This window comes from Panthera pardus, unplaced genomic scaffold (genome assembly GCF_024362965.1).
Source record: "Panthera pardus isolate Hobbes unplaced genomic scaffold, ASM2436296v1 HiC_scaffold_21, whole genome shotgun sequence".
NCBI lineage: Eukaryota > Metazoa > Chordata > Mammalia > Carnivora > Felidae > Panthera > Panthera pardus.
The window spans coordinates 53,428,405-53,454,076 of record NW_026526777.1 but is presented as its reverse complement, the minus strand read 5'-3'; the positions used below and the strand labels follow the sequence as shown (position 1 = coordinate 53,454,076).

The following is a 25,672-nucleotide window of genomic DNA, read 5'->3' as shown; positions in this document are numbered from 1 at the left end:
GAGCTCAGGCCAGTGACGCTCACCTTTAGACTCTGTGGTTGTGGGTCAGCTGCTAGTCCCTGCATCCCTCCGACTTGAAGGAACACACGAAAACCCTCCAGATGTCTCCATGAAGCATCCTCACTGGGTCTGAGGACACCATCTTATTACTTGCCGCTTGGAATGGTCAGTCTTGAGCAACCTGACTTCTGTTTTACATTTCATCGTCAACTTTGAGACAAACACACTCACACATAAAATGCTAAGTAAATCAAATTTTGTTTATTAAATCAATTCCTGGACTACTTTTTCAAAAAAAAAAAGTTGAGAAATTCTTTGTCATAAAAAATATGAGTAAGGTGAGATATAGTAACTATTTACTTTATGCTAGGTCAAATTATATACTGTTGAGGTATTGAGGACAAAACCTCAACAATGTGGTTATGTCTGCTAAGACTGCATAACCTAAATCTAATCATGAGGAAATGGCAGATAAAGACTCCAAATACAGAAATCAAATCAAATTATCAGCTTTCATACTGACAAAGATAATTGGGGGAATTTAGAGGCCAAATGCTAATGCCTGCTAGTATCTCACTCCTGAATTAATCAGACTTCACACGGGTCCCCCCCCCCCCCCCCCGCCCAGTTCTGTGCATAAACCATAGGCCTCTTAATTCAGGGGACAATGTCTCCCCTAGGAGAAAAGGACCCTAAAATACATGCGGGGCTCTGGGGTAGGCAGATCTAAAAGAGAAAAGAACCCAGAAAGGGCTGAAATACACATCCTCACAAGGCCCCCAGCAAAATTACAAAGATGAGCTTTGTAGATAGTTCCCCTTCCTAGGGGGGGGATCTAGACCCTCAGGCACAGGGCTTGAAGACTGGACAACATCTTAGCTGGAATTAACACTTTCCTCCAGGTGAGATATACTCCAGGTAAGCTTAGCTTTCTTCCAAGGCACAAGTCCTGAAAGTTAGCTCAGGAATTAAAAAAATAATAATAATAAAGAAAGAAATTCCTTTTTTTTTTTTTTTGATGTTTATTTTTGAGAGACAAAGATAGACAGAGTGTGAGTGGGGGAGGGGCAGAGAGAGGAGACATAGAATCCAAAGCAGGCTCCAGGCTCTGAGCTGTCAGCACAGAGCCTGACACAGGCTGGTACTTACGAACCATGAGTTTCAGCCCCCAATCACCAGCACAGAGTCAGCCTGTGTAAGTGGTACCCCTTCATGATCAATTCCTTCTCTTAATCTCAATCTCACTGAAGCTTTGAGTAGGACAGATTTTAGGGTGGAAATTCTCTTCCTTTTCTACCACATGGTTGAAAATTCTACTTTGATGGCCCGTGCAGGGATTCTGTGAAGAAGAGAAAGTGGATCCCTCTACATGAGAGAGCTGAATACTTTAGCGGTGTCCGTTTGCTGTCCATTATACAGGTTTTTTTTTTCCTTCTGGTTTATCATTTGCCTTCAATTTTTTTGACATTGGCCGAAAGAGAACTTTTTATGACTTTTATGTACAGAAAACTCAACAGCGTCCACTTAGCCCAGTTTGGTGACCTTTAGCCTTTGCCTTCTCTGACTTGGCAATGCGAGCTACTGACTTTGGACCCTGATGTTGCCTCCCCAGTGACAGGCTATCTCATCATATCTGTCATTGTCACTGGCCCTGCTGGCTTCCACCAGCTTAGCCAGAACCCCTTTGTCTTCTGAGTTAATTTGTGTGAAGGTGACAGTGGTGCAGGTCTTCCAGTGAACCAGATGCCCCAGCCTAGTCTTCCCCTGTATGATGCCACAGGGAACCCCCATATTACGACACAGGGCAAGCAGGAAGACAGCCAGCTCAATGGGATCCACACCATATGCAATCACCACCAGCTGAGCCTTCTTGTTTTCCATCAAGGTGGTGACAGCGTTAACCACAGCTTGAAGGGCAGGAGGCCTCTTAGTGGGGACATCCCCTTTGCTGGCAGCTTTCTTCTCAGCCCAGGCCAACGATCTCTGCTTCTTCTCTTCCTTTTTCTCTGGTCTCTTCCTGTGGGCCAGCTTAAGCAGCTGAGAGATGTTTGGTGGTCCAAGAACTGGGTGAACTTGTTAATCTGGGAGGCAGACACTGATAGAGAATAGCCCTTTGCCACTGCAGCTGGAGGTAGTGGGGCCATTTGACAGAGCAGGTAAGGTCCCTTTTGGGCTGGATGTCCTGTCTAATGCCAAAATTCTTGGGCCTTTTCTCAAACAGGGGATTGACCACCTTCTTGGCCTCCTGCTTCTTCACAACAGCAGGGGCCAGGGCCACCTTCTTCCCCTTAGCCTTCTTTCCTTTTGGCATCTTCGATGGGCGGAGGAGAGAGCCATTGCCTTCAATTTTATGTGATTTCCTAAATACAGATATTTTGAATACTTAGCATGTTAATAGAAAATTCAAAGACAATAAAGAATTCATTAGGAACACAAGATAAAACCTTTTAACATTTTTAGTTATTAGCAACTCACTCATTCATCGGAAAATTGAGTTTTATTTTCAACTATGTGTGTACCATGCCCACTTTACTTCAGAATCACTTTGGAACATCAGATCTCATGCAAAAATACCTCTAATTTTGTGTCTCTGAAGCAGTAACACGTTCATTGAGACAGCATATTTTAGCATCTCTCTCATAGATCTTAAGTTTTCTAAGAAGGTACAAGACTGATCTGATTTTCAAGAAGTTATCTCACTTTTGATCTTCTCTGGGTTTTTCTTTCTTTTAAAAGACTATACTCCCTTTAGATAATCTCTCCTAGAATTCAGCACATTTTTGTAGACTATCAATACTTCTCTTGAAAACTTGTCAATTTTCATTAATCACAGAAAGCATATCTTTTCTCTTCACATATTACACACACTTTTTAGCGTGGAAGCTAAATGTCCTTATTCTGAACTATCTGGTCATTCAGGTTTAAGTGTATCTGTAGTATGTAAATAGCAATATTTGGATTTTGCGTTTGAAGGCCAGCCTAGGAGTCTTAGTCTTATAATAGGGACATTTGGAGCACTCATATTAATTATTCTAAGCAATGTGCTTAGTATATCATCTTGTATGCTTTCTATTTTTATACTTCTTGCTATTTCCCTTCTTTATAATCCTATCTTTTGCTGCATTGACTTGTATTAGCTTTTTCTTGTTTTCTAGAACTTACTGGTCATAAGCCCTATTTATACTATTGTCATCTTGACATAATAGTTATCATAATAAATACATCTGAACCCATATTTCTGTATAAAAATCAATCATGATTTCCCCCTGTGAAATACGACAACCTCTCCCCTACCTATCTTACTAGTTTTAACTGAGCTCTCCGATCCAAACAATTATTCTGTTTTTTCTTACTTTATATATCTTATCTTCTAAGAAATATTGTTTACATTTTCATTGTGTTATAATCTTAGTAACAACTCTAAAATTTACTGGCCTGTCTGCTTACTGATTTTTGCTTTACATCCTTCTTCCCATTCTTGAGCTCTTAATTTTGATTCATTTCTCAGCCTATTGAACCAAAAGAACACTTGCTAAGTCTCCATTAGGCTGTATATGCTATTGCCCCCACCTACACTTTCCTCAGCCTTAATGCCCACCATTTGATTGTATCCAACTTTCTACTCTGTGTTCCCACAGCACGTCCATTGTGCATACTTCTGATATGGAACTTATTTCATTCTGTGCATGCACTACTGGAATTTAAGCTCCTTGAGAAAGTGAAAATTAGTAGTAGGAAACCTCATTAAAATGGAGTCAGGAAGTTTCAGCAGGGGGAGCTCTCATGAACTACAATCATAGTCAATTACAGACCCAACAGGAAGAGCCAGATTTGACCTTGCCCAGACTTGACCTTGTACATGGATACAACTCTACTATTCCAGCCAGAAGAAGAGATACTTTCCTCATTCCCTACTCCAACACCCACCCCCATCTCCCCACCCCTACAACAGCTCAGTCAATGAGAAGCCACCACACTTCAAACTCTTAGTTTACAGCAATGGACTTTTAGTTCATAACAGCCTTCTCAACATGCCCCCTTTCTTCTTAAAAAAGCGTACCTCTCCTTTGTCCACCAGACTTGCCTACAGTTTTATGACAGCCTGTTTGTCCCAGATTGCAATTCTCTTTCATTCCTGAATAAACCCATCTTTTGCTGTTAAAATAACTGGCAGTTTTAATTTTAATTTTAACAAGAGCAATTGTGGTTTTTTTTCCCCTCTGTCATTTCTGCTTTGTTTCAAGTTAGCTACAAAGAGTCTGGGAAGCAAAAAATAGAGACTCTGTCACTATTGAAAGAAGAAAATCATTAGCTGAATTATTTAATATTTGATCACTGGGAACATTTCAGTATTCCATGTGCCATGCTGTAATGCTGAATTTGTAGACAGAAACATGGAAGAGAGAGAGCTGAAAGACATCATTCCCTTCTAGGAGCCATTCATCTGATAGTCAAAGCCACACTCTCCCACGTGAGGTACAATCAAGAAGAAGGCTGAGCACCAGACATGAGCTACTCCCACACTTAAGTGACAGGAGAACGGAGCGGGGCAGGTGGTGATGAGGAGAAGCAGGTAGCAGATTGAATCAACCCAGTGCCGACAGAAGTGGTCAACAGTATCTAACAATGGAGAAAGATCATGAAAGATGAGGGATGAGAACAAAAACAAGGTCGTTAGAGGTTGATGATCTTGTTTTCCATCTTTTATATATGATTAAGTCATCTCTGTGCCTTTCAGTTGTTATTTAAAGCCGTGAATATTTAGATAAACAAAACCTCTGGCCAACCTGGGTACTGGCTGAAATGGGTCAATTAGCATATTTGAAAATTCAATATACTGTAGTCACATGCATGGAAATAAATGGTAAAAAGATTTTAAAAATTAATGTGGCATTTCAATCCCTCTCTATCTCAATCCCCATAAAAGTTGCTTTAATAAATTAAATGTTCCATTCATATTTCTTATAGCATAAAAGTCTAATCACCTTTAGGGGCGCCTGGGTGGCTCAGTCGGTTGAGCGTCCGACTTCAGCTCAGGTCACGATCTCACGGTTCGTGAGTTAGAGCCCCGCATCAGGCTCTGGGCTGATGGCTCAGAGCCTGGGGCCTGCTTCCGATTCTGTCTCCCTCTCTCTCTGCCCCTCCCCCATTCATGCTCTGTCTCTCTCTGTCTCAAAAATAAATAAACATTAAAAAAAATTTTTTTTTTAAAAAGTCTAATCACCTTTAAATGTAAACTTTATTTTTTTTTTTATTTATTTTTGAGACAGAGAGAGACAGAGTATGAACGGGGGAGGGTAAGAGAGAGAGGGAGACACAGAATCCAAAGCAGACTCAGGCTCTGAGCTGTCAGCACAGAGCCCGACGCGGGGCTCGAACTCACAGACCATGAGATCATGACCTGAGCCGAAGTCGGACGCTTAACCGACTGAGCCACCCAGGCGCCCCGAATGTAAACTTTAAATGTAAAAAGTCTTGTCATCAAGAAAAAAAGAATATCAAATAAAAAATATCATGGCAGAGTTATTCACCTATTTGCATTTAACCACAGTCTATTGCTTTAGGAAAAGATTACTAAGGATTTGGAAAACTCCATGAAATCATATTCACATATGTGAAGGCAAAAAAATGTGTATATATATATATATATATATGTATCACCCAAGTGTACTGTACATTGTACAGGCTCATGATGAAAGAGAATCTGCTTTTGGCGTTCACACTGATTCTTTGGCAATTTTCAAGGGCAAGGGCAAGAAGGTACTTCTACTTAAACATATAGTTTGTCACTGAATAGCTTATCAAGATTGTATCAGTTTTCTCTAAAAATCTTTGCACTCAGAGGAATTTCTTCATTACCACACATAACATGAGACGTTTCAGAACAGAGGGCTTTTTCAAATGAGAAATTCAATATCTAGAAGGAAACTTATCGTTTATGGCCAAAACCACATGATGATTAATTTACTTGTTGAAATAAGTGTGTGTCAAGAACTTAACTATATTTAAGTGTGGTGTACATCAGTGTTTCTCATACCATCTATGGCAAAGGACCTTTTTTCCCTAGCCCATCATGATCTAATACCTTTGAAAAATATAATAAAAATAAGTTACTAAACAAAATAACTTAAAAAACAGCCCAACTTCTTATTATTACTTTCCACAGAATAAAATTACTCTCTCAAATTGCCCTTATAATGTTCTAAATACTCTCATTTTCTGTTCTTATCTATTTGTTGGCTACTGATAGTGGTGGCCCAGCCCCAGTCCATGGACCACTTTTGAGATATGATATTCACCATAAACTGATACTCATGGGGCACCTAGGTGGCTCAGTCGGTTAAGCGTCCAACTTCGGCTCAGGTCATGATCTCATGGTTCAGGAGTTCGAGCCCCGCATTGGGCTCTGTGCTGCCTGGAGCCTGCTTCGGATTCTTTGTCTCCCTTTCTCTCTGCCCCCACCCCCACTCGTGCTGTCTCTTTCTCTCAAATATAAATAAAAATATTTTTAAAAACCTGATATTCATGACATTATATCCATCACAAAATGGTTAAATTGTACAGTGACATCTCTATCCTGATTCTTATGCAGGGCTAGTGACAAGGAGAGAGTATGTTTAATGCTTTAACCAACACGGGCATTTGTGTCTCAACTCAATGGAGGCTTCCTTTGCTGCTTTGACTCTAATTAGGAAATGATTCTTTCAGTGAAAACAAATTCTGAAACCCTCCTCCTACTGGCACAACTAAGAGCAGACCAATTACAGAAGAGAACAGATACACAGAAAGAGAACTTGCATGGAAACTACACAATCAGGCTTCTTTTATAATCTGATCTAGGGGTGCCTGGGTGGCTCAGTCGGTTGAGCATCCGACTTCAGCTCAGGTCATGATCTCACAGTCTGTGAGTTTGAGCCACGCGTCGGGCTCTGTGCTGACAGCTCAGAGCATGGAGCCTGCTTCAGATTCTGTGTCTCCCTCTCTCTCTGCACCTCCTCTGCTCGCGCTCTGTCTCTCTCTCTCTCAAAATTAAACATTAAAAAAAATTTTTAAAAAAAGAAGAAATAATCTGATTTAAAAATGGGCAGAGGACCTGAAGAGACATTTTTCCATAGAAGATGTGCAGATGCTCAACAGACACATGAAAAGATGCTCAATGTCATTCATTGTCAGGGAAATACAAATCAAAACTACAATGAGATATCACAACTGTCAGAATGGCTAAAATAAAAAAGATAAGAAATAACAAGTTTTGGCAAGGATGTGGGGGAAAGGCAACCCTCATGAACTGTTGGTGCAGCCACTGTGGAAAACAGTATGGAGTCTCCTCAAAATATTAAAAAAAGAAATACCTTTTGATCCAGTAATTCCAGTACTGGGTATGTACCCAAAGAAAATGAAAACACTAATTTGAAAAAACATTTGCACCCCTATATTTATAGCAGCATTATTTACAATAGCCAAGATATGGAAGCACTCTAAGTGTCTATCAATAGATGAATGGGTAAAGGGGCACCTGGGTGGGTCAGTCAGTTAAGCATCCGACTTCGGCTCAGGTCATGATCTCACAATTCATGAGTTTGAGCCCCACATCAGGCTCTGTGCTGACAGCTCAGAGCCTGGAGCCTGCTTTGGATTCTGTGTCTCCCTCTTTCTCTGCCCCTCCTCCACTCACTCTCTCTCTCTCTCTCTCTCTCTCAAAAATAAATAAACATTAAAAAAAATTAAAAATAGATGAATGGGTAAAGAATATGTGATACACACGCGCACACACACATACACACACACATGCACACACACAGGAACATCATGCAGCCATGAAAAAGGATGAGATCTTGCCATTTGGGACACCACCAATGGGCCTAGAAGGTATAATGCTAATTGAAGTAAGTCAGATTGAGAAATACAAATACCATATGACTTTCCCCATATTCAGAGTCTAAAAAACAAAATGCAGAATCAGACCTAAAAATACAGAGAACAAACTGATGGTTGTCAGAGGGAAGGGGGTGTTGGGGAATGGGCAAAATGGGTGAAGGGGAGTGGGAGATAAAGGCTTCCAGTTATGGAATGAATAAATCACAGGAATAAAAATACAGCATAGGGAATATAGTCAATGATATTGTAATAGCATTGTATGGTGACATGATAGCTATACTTGTAGTAAGCACAGCATAATGTACAACATAATCACTATGTTGTACACCTGAAACTAATGTAACATTGTGTGTCAACTAAAAAAATTTTTTTTTAATTTTTTTTTTTTAACGTTTATTTATTTTTGAGACAGAGAGACAGAGCATGAACGGGGGAGGGTCAGAGAGAGGGAGACACAGAATCTGAAACAGGCTCCAGGCTCTGGGCTGTGAGCACAGAGCCTGACGCGGGGCTCGAACCCACGGACCGCGAGATCATGACCTGAGCCGAAGTCGGCCGCTTAACCGACTGAGCCACCCAGGCGCCCCAAAAAATTTTTAATAAAAATATAAAGCATTGATTATCAAATTAATGATTAATTATAAGTTAAATTATTTTACTAATTATTAAATTTAGTGTTGATTAAAAAAATTTTTTTTAGAGATACAGAGAGAGGTGGAGAGGGGCATAGGGACAGAGAAAGAGAATCCTAAACAGGCTGTATGCTCAGCACATAGCCTGACACATGGCTCAATCCCATGACCCTGGGATCGTGCCCTGAGCCAAAATCAAGAGTTGGACACTCAGCTGATTGAGCCACCCAGGTGCCCCAAATTTAGTGTTGATTTTAAAATCATTATATTTGAGGGGCACCTGAGTGGCTCAGTTGGTTGAGTGTCCAACTCTTAATTTCAGCTCAGGTCATGATCTCACTGTCATGAGATCAAGCCCCATATCAGGCTCTGCACTGAGCACGGAGCCTGCTTGAGATTCTCTCTCTCCCCCTCTGCTCTTCTCCCCCATTATCTCTCTCTCTCTCAAAAATAAATAAAATAAATAAAATACTTTAAAAAGTCATTATATTTGAAATCTACTTTTAAGTTACATTTTATCACTTCCCAATATTGGCAAGAAATCACACCCTGTGGTATTTTAAGGAACTTACTTGCAGCTAAGTTATTTAGAAAGCAAAAAAATCCTTTCAAAAAAATTTATAGCAAAAAAAATGTTATATGGCTATGAAAACATTTTAATAAATCTGAAATGACATAGGGCTTCCAAAATTGTTTTAAGAGCCCTGCTCACGGTGAATAAACACACTGGCTTTGTTAGGTGAAGGAGTGAATTCAGAGGGCCCAGCTTGGAAAGATTTGGGGAGCAGTACTAGAACACAGATACTTCCAGGTTGACATATCATGCAAACAGGTGCATTGTGCGGGGCTTGGTGGAAGGAGCCACATTTCTAAACAGAGAATGGAGATGGGTCTAGCAAGGAATCACATGTTCCTAACATCGACGGTAGGGAACATTAAAAACATGACAGGAAGAAAGGAATGAGCAGAATCCAAATCCAAATCAGGCAAAGAAAACAGGACCATACACTAGATCAGACCAGGCTGGAGGCTCTCTCCCTAACCACACTGAAGATCGTTCCTCTCAGACTTTCAGAGAGGGAGATTGGGAGTTTATAGCAAACTTGCGAATGATCTTTATTGTTGTTACATTTACTCATTAAAGTATTTCTAAACATATAAAATTTCTTAAATTTCATATTGTGAATCCAATCTTTTAATGGGCCTCTCCAGGTATGATTATTGTCTTGGTCGATTCAGGCTGGCGTAACAAAATACCACAGACTGGATGCCTTATAAATTACAGAAATTTATTGTTCACAGTTCTGGAGGCTGAAAGTCCAAGATCATGGTGCAAAGATGAGTGTCCTCTTCTGGATCACAGAATTCTCTAGTAAGCTCGCATGGTGGAAAGACAAGCTAGCTTTCTGGGGCCACTTTTATAAGGGAACTAATCTCCTTCATGAGAGATCTGTCCTTGCCACCTAATCACTTCCCAAAGACCCTGTCTCCTAATACCATTACCTGGAGTATTAGGTTTTCAACATGTGAGTTTTGGAGGGACCATATATTCAGACCATAGCAGTTATGAACGGGTATGTAGACAGACTGGAAACATCCTGTGTCTTAGAGCATTTGCATAGTACATGCCTTTTTTCAGTTAAGCTTTTACTTGAAAATTTTTAACTTTTTTATTGATGTATGTAGAGAAAAGGGCACAAACTTTATATGCAGAGCTCAACGTATGAGTGTTCCCCAACAGATCATAACACAGGATAATTGCACCACCTCAGATGGTTCCCTCCCAGTCAATATACCCCAGATGGAATCATTATTCTGATTTGTCACCATGATTAATTTTGCCTTTATTGAGCTCCCCATAATGGAATCTTACAGTATGTGCTTTTTTGTTCTTGGCTTCGTTTGCTCACCATTAAATCTATAATGTTCATCTACCTTGTCATATGGTAGCTATAATTTGTTCTATTTTTATTAGTATTATAACAAAAATTGCATTAATATACCACAATTAATTTATAATTCTACTGTCGATGGACATCTGGGTTGTTTCCCAATTTTTTAATAAAGGTCATATACTGTGAACATTGTTACATTTTCTTGGTGAGCATATGCATTTATTATTGATGAGTATACCTCTGAGAGTGGATTTTCTAGGTCACGAGATATGCATATGTTCATTTTTTGTAAGTGGATGTATCAGTTTACAATTCTGTCAGCAGTGTGTAAGAATTCTAATTGCCTCACATCCTTGTTAACACTTGGAATTGTCAATCCTTTTAGTATTAGCCATTCTGGTGGGTGGATTTGTGGTTTTAATTTGCATTTACCCAATAACTAGTGATGTTGAGCACATTTTCATATTCTTATGGCCATTTATATATCCTGTTTAAGTCACCTTTAACCAACATTGTATGGAATTATCTGTCTTATTGATTGAGTAGTTCTAATGCTTTCTGTGTTAAGAAATCTTTCCCTACTCCTAAGGTCATACAGATTTTTCTCCCATGCTTTCTCCTAAAAGCCTTGTTTTATATTTCACCTTTAGGTCTATGATCCACCTAGAATGATGAAGATGGCCCGAATTCTTTGCTGAACTTCTCATTGAGAGGCCAAGTCTAGATGCCACCCCTGTGATTCTGGGCTAGCCTTAGTGACTTACATGACCAATAGAATGTGGCATACATATCATTCTGAGACTTCTGAGGCTGGTTAGAAAAAGCCTTACAGCTTTAATCTTGGCCTCTTGGAACACTCAGGAAGCTTTGGGCTGCCACCTTATAGGCCCAATTATTTGAGAACACCATGCTGGAGAAGACAAGTATATGTTTTAATTAATAGTCCCAGCTGAGCCTAGATTTCCAACCCATCAGAACCCACTGAGGGGCCAGATAGGTGAGTAAAGTCACCATGGACCCTCCAGATCATCCCATCCACCAGCTGAATACCACCAATATTAACACCACATTGAGCAGGAGAATTACCCAAATAAACCTTACCCAAATTCCTGGCACACAAAATTGAATTATGATAAAATAACTGTTGTTTTAGGCCACTACAGTTTGGGGTGTTTATTATGCAGTGACAGATAAGCAGAACATGATGTGAAGTAGAGGGTCAAGGTTTTTCAGTTGCACCATTTAAGTAAAAGATCATCATTTCTTCATGTCACTGTAGTAGTACTCTTCCTAAATCAGATGACTGCATGAGGGTCTGTTTCTAGATCCTATATTCTATTCTATATATCAATTTGTCTATTATTTTAGTTACTATAGCTTTATTAATAAGTCTTGATGCCTAGCAGTTAAAGTCCCCCAAATTTGGTCTTTGTCAAGATTGTCTTAGCTCTTCTCAGCATTTTTGCATTTCCATATGAGTTTGAGAATCAAGTTATCAAAATTCATTTCAAATCTTAGTAGGGGCACCTCGGTGTCTCAGTTGGTTGAGCATACGGCTTGAGCTCAGGTCATGATCTCGCAGTTTGTGAGTTTGAGCCCTGCGTCGGGCTCTGTGCTGATGGCTCAGAGCCTGGAGCCTGCTTCCGATTCTGTGTCTCCCTCTCTCTCTGCCCCTCCTCTGTTCACACTCTGTCCCTCTCCCTCTCAAAAATAAGTAAACATTTATAAATAAATAAATAAATAAATAAATGGAATCCAACTAAAAAAATCTGTTTCAATTGCATTGAATCTGTAAATCAATCTGGGAAGAACTGCCATTTTAACAATATTAAGTCCTCTAGTTCATGACCATGGTATATTTTTTCATTTATTGCCTTCTTTAATTTCAATCAAGAATGTTATTTCTGGGCATTTGTTATTGTTGTTACTTTTGTTGTTTGATGTCACTACAAATAGTATTTTTAAAGTTTTATGTCCTAAGTTTTTGTTACTAGCATATACAATTTTAATTTACTTTTGTATCCATAAAGTTTGCTAAATTTGTACATTTTAAATATATAAATGGCAAGTTTATCTGTAGGTTCTTTTGAGACAAGGCAATTATATTTTCTTAGAAAAAGTTCCATTTCTTCCTTTCTAATCCTTATGCCTTTTATTTATCTTTTGTTATTGCATTGCTAGGACCTTCAACCTCTCAAGGCTGCTCAAGCAGAACCCAGTATAAAGAGAGGCTGTGGAATAGTTAATATTACCTCTGAAATCACACTGAAAAGAGTTCCCAGACAGCCTCCATCACATTCTAGCTGTGTGAATTTGGATAACTTACTTAATTTTCCTGTTCCTCAGCTTTCTCGGTTTTTAAACAAAAATGACAACGGTGGGGTGCCTGGGTGGCTCAGGTGATTAAGTGTCTGACTCAATTTCAGCTCAGGTCATGGTCTCACAGTCGTGATGGGAGAGATAGAGCCCCACATCAGGCTCTGCACTAAGTGTGAATCCTGCTTGAAATTCTCTCTCCTCTCTCTCTGCCTCTCCCCTGCTCTCTTGCTCTCTAAACAAACAAACAAACAAACATTTAAAAACGTACAGTGAAGCCTACTTCATAAAAGTTGTCATGAAGGGCACCTGGGTGGCTCAGTCAAGTGACTGACTCTTGATCTCAGCTCAGGTCTTGATCTCACAGTCATGAGTTCAAGCCTGGAGTCATGATTTCATGCACCAAGCATGAAGCCTACTTTAAAAAAGGGAAAAAAAGGGGTGTCTGGGTGGCTAGGTTGGTTAAGCATCCAAATTCGGCTCAGGTCATGATCTCAGTGAGTTTAAGCCCCACATTGGGCTCTCTGCTGACATCTCAGAGCCTGGAGCCCACTTCAGATTCTGTGTCTCCCTCTCTCTCTGCCCAACCCCAGCTCATGCTCTGTCTCTCTCCCTCTCCTTCAAAAATAAACATTTAAAAAAACTTTTTTTTAAAGAGAGAGAAAAAAAGTCCTGAAACTTAAATGAGTACACATAAAACACAGGGAACAATATCTGCCTCATATTAAACACACATTAGCTATTTTCATTGCTTTAAATCCTACACATGAATACCTTTTTAAAGTTTTTTTTTAATTTATTTATTTTGACAGAGAGAGAGAGAGAGAGAGAGAGCATGAGCAGGGGAGGGGCAGAGAGAGAGAGGGAGAGAGAGAATCCCAAGCAGGCTCCACACTGGCAAAATGGAGCCCAACACAGGGCTTGAACTCATGAACTGAGATCATGACCTGAGCTGAAACCAGGAGTCGATACTTAACCAACTGACCCACCTAGGTGCCCCAATCCTACACATGAATACTTTAAAAAAAATTTTTAATATAATTTATTGTCAGGTTGGCTAACATACAGTGTATACAGTGTGCTTTTGGTTTTGGGAGTAGATTCCCATGATTCATTACTTACATAAAACACCCAGTGCTCATCTCAACAAGTGCCCTCTTCAATGCCCATAACCCATTTTCTCCTCTCCCCACCCCCCCATTAACCCTCAGTTTGGTCTCTGTATTTAAGAGTCTCTATGGTTTGCCTCCCTGTTTGAAACTATTTTTTCCCCTTCCCTTCCCCCATGGTCTTCTGTTAAGTTTCTCAAGTTACACATACAAGTGAAAACATATATCTCTCTTTGTCTGACTAACTTATTTCACTTAGCATAATACCCTCCAGTTCCATCCACATTGCTACAAATGGAAGGATTTCATTCTTTCTCATTGTCAAGTAGTATTCCATTGTATATATAAACCACATCTTCTCTATCCATTCATCAGTTGATGGACATTTAGGCTCTTTCCATAATTTGGCTATTGTTGAAAGTGCTGCTATAAACATTGGGATACATGTGCCCCTATGAATCAGCACTCCTGAATCCTTTGGATAAATTCCCAGTAGTGCAATTGCTGGGTCATAGGATAGTTCTATTCTTTATTTTTTGAGGAACCTCCACACTGTTTTCCAGAGTGGCCGCACCAGTTTGCATTCCCACCAACAGTGCAAGAGGGTTTCCATTTCTCCACATCCTTGCCAGCATCTGTTGTTTCCTGAGTTTTTCATTTTAGCCATTCTTACTGGTGTGAGGTGGTATCTCAGTGTAGTTTTGATTTGTATTTCCCTGACGATGAGTGATGTTGAGCATCTTTTCATGTATCTGTTGGCCATCTGGATGTCTTTGGAAAAGTATCTATTCATGTCTTCTGCTTGGGATTCTCTCTCCTCTCTCTCTGCCTCTCCCTTGCTCTCTTGCTCTTTAACTAAATAAACAAACAAACATTTTAAAAAATGACAATGATGCCTCCCTCATACAAGTTGTCATGAGGGGCACCTGGGTGGCTCAGTCAGTTAAGTGCCTGACTTTTGATCTCAGCTCTGGTCTTGAACTCATGGTCATGAGTTCAAACCTGAGTTGAGCTCTGCACTGAGCATGAAAGTCAAAATAGTAAAAATTTTAAAAGAAAAAATAGGAGAATATTTTCAGGACTTTATAGTCACGAGGGCCTTTTTAAAAAGATATAAAAAGCAAAATTCAAAAAGTAGATAAACTTGACTAAATTCAAATTAAAACCTGTATGGTAAAAGTTACCATAAACAAAAAATTTACAGACAAAAGATCCAGAGTACATAAGAACCATAATATAATAAGAAAATGTGAGGGGCTCCCAGGTGGCTCAGTCGGTTGAGCGTCCGACTTTGGCTCAGGTCATGATCTCACGGTTCGTGAGTTCGAGCCCCACATCGGGCTCTGTGCTGACAACTCAGAGCCTGGAGCCTGCTTTGGATTCTGTGTCTCCCTCTCTCTCTGCCCCATCCCCACTCATGCTCTGCCTCTCTCTGTCTTAAAAATAAAAACATTTTTAAAAATTAAAAAAGAAAAGAAAAGATGAACATACGTCATGTTGTCACATACGACGTGTTCAAGTGAAAAACACGTCCAGGATATGAATAGGCAAGTCATAGAAGAAGAAATACAAACAGTAAACAGGTAAAGATGTTCAATTTTCACTGATAGCCAAAAACTTTAAATAGACTAATTAAAACAACAATATGATTGCTATGTCACCTACCAGATTAGCCACAATTGATTTGTTTGATATTCTTAAGTGTTATCAGTGGTATGAAGAAATGGGTAATCTTATATACACTACTGGCTACTTTGGAGAATAATTTGGCACATCTATGAATGTGTTTAAATGTACATTCTGTGATCCAGTAAGACTCCTTCAAAGGATGTATCTATAGAAACCACTCTACCTGTGCAAAAGAGGGCTGCACCTGAAGGCTCCTTGGGGTGTTTTAAAATAACAAAACTTGGAAGCAAACTAACCTCCACACACAGGAAAATGACAAAGTAAATCACAACCTATCTGCTAAGCAGTTTAAAAGAATGAGGTAGTTTCTAAGTATTGGCATAGAAAAGTCTCCGAGAGAAATCATGGAGAAAAAAGAGTAAGTGACTGGATGATACAGTATAATATATTTTGTTAAACACAAGATTACACAAAACGATATTACATATGTTCCCCACGGACATGTATATGATGTAAATGCATAGGAAAATCCATGGATGATATCTGTATGATAGCATCACACCAAAATATGATCCAGGTTGAACCTGTGTGGCCATCTGGTAACTCTGTACCTCTGCTGCAGGTGCTAGGATCAAAGATGATCATGGGGACTTTTTAGCCTTATGCAGAATAACACTTTATTTTTTCTAGGAGATGTAGTTAATAATTACATATGTAATTAAAATATAATCTTTAAAAGTAAGCAACTAGAATGGAAGAAAGTATTCCATCCATAATAGCAACAAAACACAGGAAATATCTAAGCATATCTTTTTTTCAAAACTGATTTTATTTTCTTTTTAAAGTGTGTGTGTGTGTGTGAGAGAGAGAGAGAGAGAGAGAGAGAGAGAATGAGTGAGGAAGGGCAGAGAGAGAGGGAGAGAGAAAGAATCTTGGGCAGGCTTCACACTGTTAGCAACAGAGCCCAAAGCTGGGCTCAATCTCACAAACTGTGAGATCCTCATGACGTGAGCTGAAACCAAGAGTTGGACACCTATTTGACTGAGCCACCCAGGGGCCGAACACACACAGTTTTTTTTAATGAAGGATCACAAATCACTGGAAAAGAAAAAGATTACTCCAATACATGGTAGTTGGAGAATTGGTTGGCTATTTGTTAAATACAGATTTTCATAAATTTCAATTTTCAAATCAGACATGTAAAACATATTACAATGGTTTAAAGAGTCATTCTAAAATGTATCAATCACTAAGACTAGAAGCATCAATATGAGGTTGATTACTCATTTTAAAACAATGGAAAGCCATTCCCCTTCCTCCTCCCTTTCCCTTCCTTCCTGAACAATTCAGTCCTAAAGCTGTTAGGTCACTGTAGGGCAGAGCAAAGCAGTCATTCTCAAGTTCAGAGAAGCAGAAGAGAATAGAAAATTCACAGATGGGACACCTGGCTCAGTCGGTTGAGCATCTGACTCTTGATTTCAGCTCAGGTCATGATCCCAGGGTTGTGGAATCAAGCCCCCTCATCAGGTTCCACACTGATCTTGGAGCCTCCTTAAGATTCTCTCCCTGTCTGTCTGTCTCTCTCTCCCTCTGCCCCCCTCCTCTGCTCTCTCTCTCTCAAAATAATAATAATAATAAATTAAATTAAAATGAAGAAAAAAAATTCACAGAGAAATTCAATAACTAACAAAATATATTTTTCACATTTCAGCCTCATCAGTATCTAAAAATATGTATATTAAATATTGAGATATATTTTGACATATCAAAAAACCTTAATGGGAATATCCAATTCTGGCAAGGGTAAGGAAACAAGAATTTGTATACAAAGCTGTTAAAAACCTTTCAGAAACCAATCTGGCTATATGAATGAAGAGACTTAAAATATTTTGTGCCTTAGGGGTGCCTGCATGGCTCAGGTGATTGAGCGTCTGACTTCAGCTCAGGTCATGATCACTCCCAGTTCATGAGTTGAAGTCCATGAGTTTGAGTCCCACATTGGGCCCTGTGCTCACAGCTCAGAGCCTGGAGCCCACTCCAGGATTCTGTGTCTCCCTTTCTCCCTGCCCCTCCCCAGCTCACACTCTCTCTCTCTCTCTCAAAAATAAATAAACATTAATATATGTGCCTTAGTATTAAATATTAATATTAAATATTAATATTTATTAAATATGTCTTGTGCCCTTTGACTTAGTAATTACATGTACGGAAAGCTATTTTTGAGGAAAGACTGTGAAATACCAAAAAGAAAAATGCCTTAGATGTAAAGATGTTCACCAGAGCATTTTTATAGCAATTAAAATATTGGAAAACAACATAAGTGTCTAATAACAGGTAAACAGTTGTATAAAGTATAGGCTATTTACTAAAGGAACTATTATGCATCCTAAAACTATGCTTAAAAAAAACTACAAAAAATGCTTATGCTATAACAGTTTTAAAAAGCACAGTGAAAATAGAGTCTGATGCCATCATAACAATGTATAAAATGCAAAAACAATAGAAAAATGAAACAAAGTTAAATAAAATTGTCTTTTAAAGTATAACTTTGGGGGATTTTTCCCCTTTCAAACAAGTGAAAAATCAAATTTCACAGCTGTAGCAAATTTGATGTAATTTGAGCAACTTGTTTAGTTCAACAAGCAAGTATTGGGACCAATGCCAAGCAGTACCCTAGGACCTATTATCTGGAAAGCAGCATTCTGTATTACTACTAAGAAATTTCAAAAGGAAAACATGTGTTTTCACCATGAGGCATTTGTCTTTACAGAAAGAAAGAAAGAAAGGAAAAGAAAGAAAGAAAGAAAGAAAGAGAGAAGGAGAGAAAGGGAGAGAGAAGGAGAGAGAGGGAGAAGGAGGGAGGAAAAGAGGAAGGAAGGAAAGAAGGGAAGAAAGAAAGAAAAGAGAGAGAGGGAGGGAGTGTGGGAGGGGGAAGGAGAAAGCAAGCTAGTAGGAGCATTTTGCTGAACTATCCCAGACTTACAAGTTAGTTCTGCACTTCCTCAAAAATGCCATCATCATGTGCAAGCCAGATAGCTTTCCCAAAACAAGTGTAACCAGTGTTGCATACATTCTATTCATCATCTTTTAATGACATTTATTTCATATCTACACATTGCCCCCGTCCATGGGATTCGTTTAGGATATAGAAGAATAAGACTAGCACTTTCAAAAATGAAACTGTCAAAATAAAAATACAAAATAAATAAATAAATAAATAAATAAACCAAATTTGGAGAAAATTATGGAAACCCTGAAACACCAACCCACCTTGTTGATCAGGAATATTCATAACTGTTCAAAACCAATTCAGCATACCTAAAAATAATTATCAATTATAATAATAATTAATCATTAATACTGATGTTAATTATTCTTTCACATGATTTTCATTTTGCATCACATGATGTTAATATGTGGTATTAATTAACAATATCAATCACATATTATTATGTAATTTGTAAAATGTGATTAAAAATTATCAACATTAAATACTAATTGAACACGAACTAAGCTTTTACACAATTTTTTTCATTTAGTCTTCACAAAAGCTGATGTCATTAACCAAAATACAAGAGTTGATATTATTACCTCATTTTACAAATGAGGAAGCTGAGGCTCAAAGAGGCTACCTAATTTGCATAAGGTCAACCGTCTAGAAAAGGCCAAGGCATTTTCACACATATAGAAAAGCCAGATTGTGACAGACCTTCGAGCCATGCTCTGTGCCTCAGCACACTGCCTCCCTTTGAAAGTCGAGCTCCTGGAACAGTGGTGGTGAAAAGTAAACCCTGACTAATCATAATGATCACTGATTACAACATGCTTTCAATATGGTGAGTTAAAGTCTGGTACCTAGTCATAGTTGAATTGTATTTCCAAGGCGAAGAATTTAACTAAAATCTTAAGTTTAGATCTACTCTTACCCCTACCTAGCAAATTCAGGCTCTTTCCTTTCACACCCCACTTTAAAAAGACACACTACATTTTCTCTTTTCAAAACCCAGAAGGCAAAATAATTAACAGAGTCTCAGAAATGGGTTGCCTTTCAGATGCTTATTTTAGTACTTCTAGTTTTCCAATCTAGTCTCAATAACAATTAGCACAAACTTCTGTTCTGAAGGGCAGTACTGTATTTTGGGTTTCCTGGAAACCACCACTGCCAAGGCAGCACACACAATGTTATCACGATGACGCATCTTCAAGAGGAAGTGAACAAGTATTATTAGGACCTTACCTCTCCTCTTAAAAGGTTTGGAAGTTTTGGAAATCCTGCAGTCAAAAATAAAACTAGCTCCTTATGAAAGGAAATCTAAACGTCTTCCCTTTCAAAAGGGCAAACTGAAAGGTCACCGAATAAAATTAAGAAACGGGTTCTGAAAATAGCAAAGTGGTTAATGGTATCCCTTTGTCAAAACTTGTAATTTAATAAGGATTTTCATTCTTCAGCTCAAAAATGACATCTCCTCCAGGGTGGGGTCAATTTACTCTCTCCTTTTGTCATTCATTCCTAGTGGTCTTTCTTATCTCCCTTGGAGATATAAAAGAGAAAGACCTGTAAGCTTGAAGTCAGAAGATGTGAGTTCTATTTCTTTTCCTGCCATTAGACGAACTGTGTAAAATAGGTAAGAGGGGTGCCTGGGTGGCTCAGCTGGTTGAGTGTCCGACTTCAGCCCAGGTCATGATCTCGAGATTCATGGATTTGAGCCCCGCCTCAGGCTCTGTGCTGACAGCTCTAAGCCTGAAGCCTGCTTCAGATTCTGTGTCTCTCTGCCCCTCCCCAGCTCGCGCGCTCTCTCTCTCTCTCTCTCTCAAAAATAAACTTTAAAAAACAACATTAAAAAAATAGATAAAAGAACAAGTTCCTTCCTGATTCACAATGTGATCACATCGGTGAATTTTCTTTGTGAAAAAACAAAGCCCGAGATCAGTGGTTCTCAAATGCTTTTGCTCCCCAGGGTACATTTGCCAATATCTGGAGACATTTTTGATTGTCACAACTAAGTGTGCAGATGCTACCTGGCATCTAGCAGGTCAAGGCCAAAGATACTGCCAAACATCCTACAATATACAGGACAGCCCCTCACACCAGAAAATTATCTATCTGGCCCAAAAGCCAATAGCGCTGAGGTGGAGAAACCCTGCTCTAGACAAATGCAAGCTACCCTCAGCGTCCCCAACCAATGCCTTGGATGCAGGCAAATCTCCTAGATGTGCCAGAATGACTGTGACCTGCAAGGGAGCCTCTCAGATCCAGCTCTTCTCACCCAGCAAGAGCGAAGAAGCAAAGCCAGAGTCTTCCCTAGCCCAGAGCCCCAGGGTGAGGACCTGCACAAGGCTGAGGGAAGGGCTGAGATCCCCTTGTCAGTCTCAAGCTTACCAACAGTCACCTTCCCCAGCTGCTCTCCTAGGATCCAAGTGGTCTGAAACATGTTCTCCAACTGGATTAATGTGGAGCACTAAACAGTATTTACTGAGTGCCCACCCGCATGCTGTTAAGAAAGATACGGAAGATATAATCCTGTTTAATAAATAAATCCTTGCCATCATCATGTAGAAGTTTAGAATCTAGTAGATGAAAGGGCACAAATAACAAGTGAAGAATCCCAGACACTTTTGCTCCTTTAAAATTACATGTGACAGGGGTGCGCCTGATTCACAGTCAGTGAAGCGCCTGATTTTGGCTCAGGTCATGATCTTGTGGTGAGTTCGAGCCCCGCATTGGGCTCTGTGCTGACAGATTACAATACTGAGATTACAGTACTCTCACAGAACTGTCATGAGATATAAATGATATGCATTAGTGGTATGTCATAAGCGTTAGACAAATCCCAGGTACATAGTAAGTGCCCCATTAATGTTATTTTCCTTCCTTCTCTGTTGGCGTGGGCTCCAATTTGTCCCTATGACATAAAATTTCTCCATATTCCATCGTAGAAGTGCCCTCACAATTCCCTGCCCCCAAATTCCTCAGGTCCTGGATCCTATCGATGTTCTCTCACCCCTCCTGGAAGTCTCCGTAGCTCTAGGATTACCCCTAAAATTCCTGCTCCTCCCCTGACCTGATTTCTTATATTCCTATTCTGCTTATCTAAAGTCTGATTATAGCACACTAGTGGACATTCTGCTAAATTCAAGTTTGTGGTCTGAAAAAAAATCTCACTGTTGAAGTTTAGGGGAGTGTGATGAAGGCGGGAACCAGGGCATTTGGTCTCCAGCAGCCTCTTCTACCACCAGAGGGAAGGGATCTACAAGCATGGATGTTCCCTCAGGAGGGCTTGCCTGGTCATTGGCAGGGCTCCCACAAGGAACCTTTGGCTAATCTCAACCTCAATGTTGGGGCACCTGGGTGGCTCAGTCTGTTAGGCATCTGACTCTTGATTTCGGCTCAGGTCATGATCTCACAGTTAGTTCAAGCTCCACCTTGGGTTCTGCACTGACAGTGCAGATCCTGCTTGGGATTCTCTCTCTCTCCCTCTCTCTCTGCCCCTCCCCTGCTCATGTTCTCTCTCTCTCTCTCTCTCTCTCTCTCAAAATAAATAAACTTAAAAAAAAAAATCTCAACCTCAGTGTTAATCTCACCAGGATTAGGAAATGGCCTGCCTTCCAGAAGACCCAGGGTTCTTATCCTCTCCCTTATATATCTGCTGGACATCTGATCCTTTGATACAATGATTAGTCTGCCTTGTGGGGCTTTACTCCCTGCAGTGGTTCCTATCATTTGAGGACAATAAGATCCCCACAGGCAAATAACAACACATTATTACTTCTCACTTGTTAGTTTCCTAACAATGAGAATTTGTGTTCCTTCTTCCTTTTTAAGGAAACCACAGCACTAATGATGCAAAAAAAAATACACATCAAAGATATTTCCCAACACTTCATTCTGCTCAAGATCTCTCTTTTCTGTCATCAGCCAGATTTCCCAATCCAATGGGTGGCAGTTCCAAATGTTATCTCCACTCTGTCTCCACCTTCTCTCACCAGATGGTCTAGCCTCCTACACACCAAGGAAACGGAAGCCATTAGTCAAAAACTCCAACATTCCTAATATCCACCTCCTAATGTCTATACTAGGGCAATAAACAGTAACTAGGAAATCTGTAGCTGTATGGAAGAATCCCATGTTTTGGTCAAAGATAAGTGACTCTGGGTGGTGATGAAAGCTTAAAACAACATTATCTAAGAGAGAGGGGGAAATTAATCATTACCACCAACCAAAATGAAATGTTCCTTTCCCTTTAGCAAAATCAGTGCTCCTCAAGAGTCTAAGGAGGGAGATACCACACTACTGAATCCTTGACTCTAGCAATTCAATCAGGGGTCTCCAAATGAATCAGGCCAAATTAGAGTTTTGGCCTTTTCTTACAATTTCTTCCAGACTTGCTTTTATATTTCCTGTTTTCCAGCCTTCCATTTATTCATTTAACCCATATTTATTTATTTATTAAGACTTTTCACTTAAAATCAATTGTGTCTTCACTACCAGCACTCATGAGGGTAGTGAAGACAGAATTGATTAAAAAAATTTTTTAATGTTTATTTATTATTGAAACACAGAGAGAGACAGAGCATGAGCAGGGGAGGGGCAGAGAGAGGAGGAGACACAGAATCTGAAGCAGGCTCCAAGCTCTGAGCTGTCAGCACAGAGCCCGACGCGGGGCTTGAACTCACAAACCACGAGATCATGACCTGAGCCAAAGTTGGACGCTCAACTGACTGAGCCACCCAGGTGCCCCAGACAGAATTGATTTTAAAAGACTCAAGGGGCCCCTAGGTGGCTCAGTGGTTTAAGTGTCCAACTGTTGATTTTGGCTCCCACATCAGGCTCTGAGCCTGCTTGGGATTCTCTCTCTCCCTCTCTCTCTGCCCCTCCCCCCCTCTCAAAATAAATAAACATTTTTAAAAAATAAAAGACTCAAAGACCACTGTTTTCATGAAGCTTGTGTTCTTTGGGGAGTAAATGAAATAAGTAAATGTATGATCAAAGGTGCTATTTTCTAGGCCAAAAAAAAAGGGGGGGGGAGAGTTCCAGTGAGGAGGTGAATGGATATAACTACAAATAAGATAATCGGGGAAGCCCTGTGCAATAACACGAGTAAGTCTTGCAGGAAGTGAGGGAGTTAGCCATGCAAACATCTGTGAAATGACCGTTGCACACAGAGGGAAGAATGAGTGCAAAGGCTCCAAGACAGGCAGCAGCCTGATGCATTCAAGAAACAACAAGGATCCCAGTGTGACTGAAGAGAACAGTAGGGAGAGAAGAGGTCAGAGGACTAACAGAAGCCACACCACAGTAGTTTGGGCAACCACTGTGATTATTTTGGCTTTTATTGAGGGCAAGAAGGAAAGTCATTGGATAACTCTGAGAAGAGATATGGCAGGTAAACTACATGTTATGCCAGATATTACAAACTTCTATGGAGAAAAATCGAAACAAGGGCAAATAAATGATGAGGCAACAGGGGAGGGACCCTATGGTTATTATTTTGCACTTCCCCATTCTCTTCTTCTTTCTAACTCAACTGATTCTTCAAGGCTCAGCTCACATTGACATCTCCTCCAAGAAGAATTCTCTGAATTGTCCTCCCTGAACTGGGTAAGAGTGACCCTTTTCTGTATTCTCATAGCACCCTAAACAATCCTTTCTTGAACATTTATCACACTGTTTTGGGATAGTCTGTTTATTGTGTCTTTAGTAAGAACTCACAAAACATTTGTTGAAGAAATGAAAAAATGGATGATGGATGGATGGATGGATGGATGAAACAGAGTAAAACAGAGAGAGTGAATGGAAGTAGAGAAGATAGTTCTCTACTTCCTGAGGCTAGCTGGAATAGAGGTGATGGCAATGGGAATAAAGAGGAGGAAACAGGTGTTAGAGACATTGTAAATGCAAAATGAAATATCTGATAATTTTATGAATGTTAAAGTGGGCATGGAAAAAGAGTTCCTCAAGTGATCTCATAGGTTCTAAAAACTGCAAGGCTTAAGAAAAATAGAACTTTTTAAAGTTTTATTTATTTAAGTAATCTCTTTATCACGTGTGGGGCTCTAACTTAGAGCCCCCACATCAAGAGTTGCACATTCCTCCAACTGAGCCAGCCAGGCTTAGCCCCAAGAAATGGGAATTCGTAAAAGAAGAGCTCTTTTGGAAAGGTTTTTTAGGATGGCCATGTCTAATTCATTCATCCATTTTATTTATTTGTTTATTTGTTTATTTATTTATTTATTTATTTTTGAGAGAGAGAGAGAGCACGAATGCACACGCATGCATGTCGGGAAGAGGCAGAGACAGAGAGAAGAGAGAATCTTAAGCAGGGTCCATGCCGGGCATGGAGCCTGATGTGGGGTTCAATCTCATGACTGTGAGATCGTGACCTGAGCCGAAATCAAGAGTGAGACCCCTAACCGACTGAGCCACCCAGGCGCCCCTTCTTTCATTATTTTAATAGCCTTATATTGAGCTTTTCCTAAATGTCTTTCCTTATGCTCAGAGCTGGTAAGAAAAAGCTAGATATGTCATGATCTCTGGCCTCAAAGGCATGTCGGTATGAAACCGTAAAGAAGCAAGTCCCTAGTACCTTTGTCCTGAAGTAACATTGTAGGGTACGACTATAGAACTGGGCATGCAGGACTTTCAGGTGTGGGACAGTTCAAGGGCTTCTAAGTCAAGTGTTCTTGGGTTTTGCACCTAAATATCTGGAAGCCTGAGAAAACTACCTAAACTCTCTAAGCTTGACTCTCTTCATTTGCAAGAGAGAGAGAGAGAGAGAGAGAGAGAGAGAGAGAAGAGAAGAGAAAACCTACCTGGCAAGGTTGTCAAGAAAATGTAATAGGATAAAATGTGGGAAAACATCTACAGTTCTCCCTTGGAATACTTGGTGCTTTAACATCACTGGGCTTCCTTCTCTCTCAGTCCCAAGTTCAACATAAGCCAGGGTTGCATCAGGGGTCCCAGGAATTTAAATTCGCATTAGCCTCAGTTTCAGGCATGCATTAATATCTTCCCTATGTTAACCCACACTGACTCCTTTATTTTCCATTGAAAAAAATATCTCACTTCAACATCTGGAGACCAAATGTATTATGAGAAGACAGGAAGGAAGACAATGGATATTGAATTACTTTATATTCCACTTACACAAAATAAAAATAGTTTTGAAAGTTCTGTACATATTTTCAACATTTACTCAGACAGGACTTATCACAA

The 25,672-nt window shown here is 39.8% G+C and overlaps 1 pseudogene; it reads right to left on the bottom strand.

The window, feature by feature from the left end:
* Positions 1-1,370: 1,370 nt before the first annotated feature.
* LOC109252546 (60S ribosomal protein L7a-like) overlaps positions 1,371-25,672 on the bottom strand; it is an 89,612-nt pseudogene continuing 65,310 nt past the window's right edge.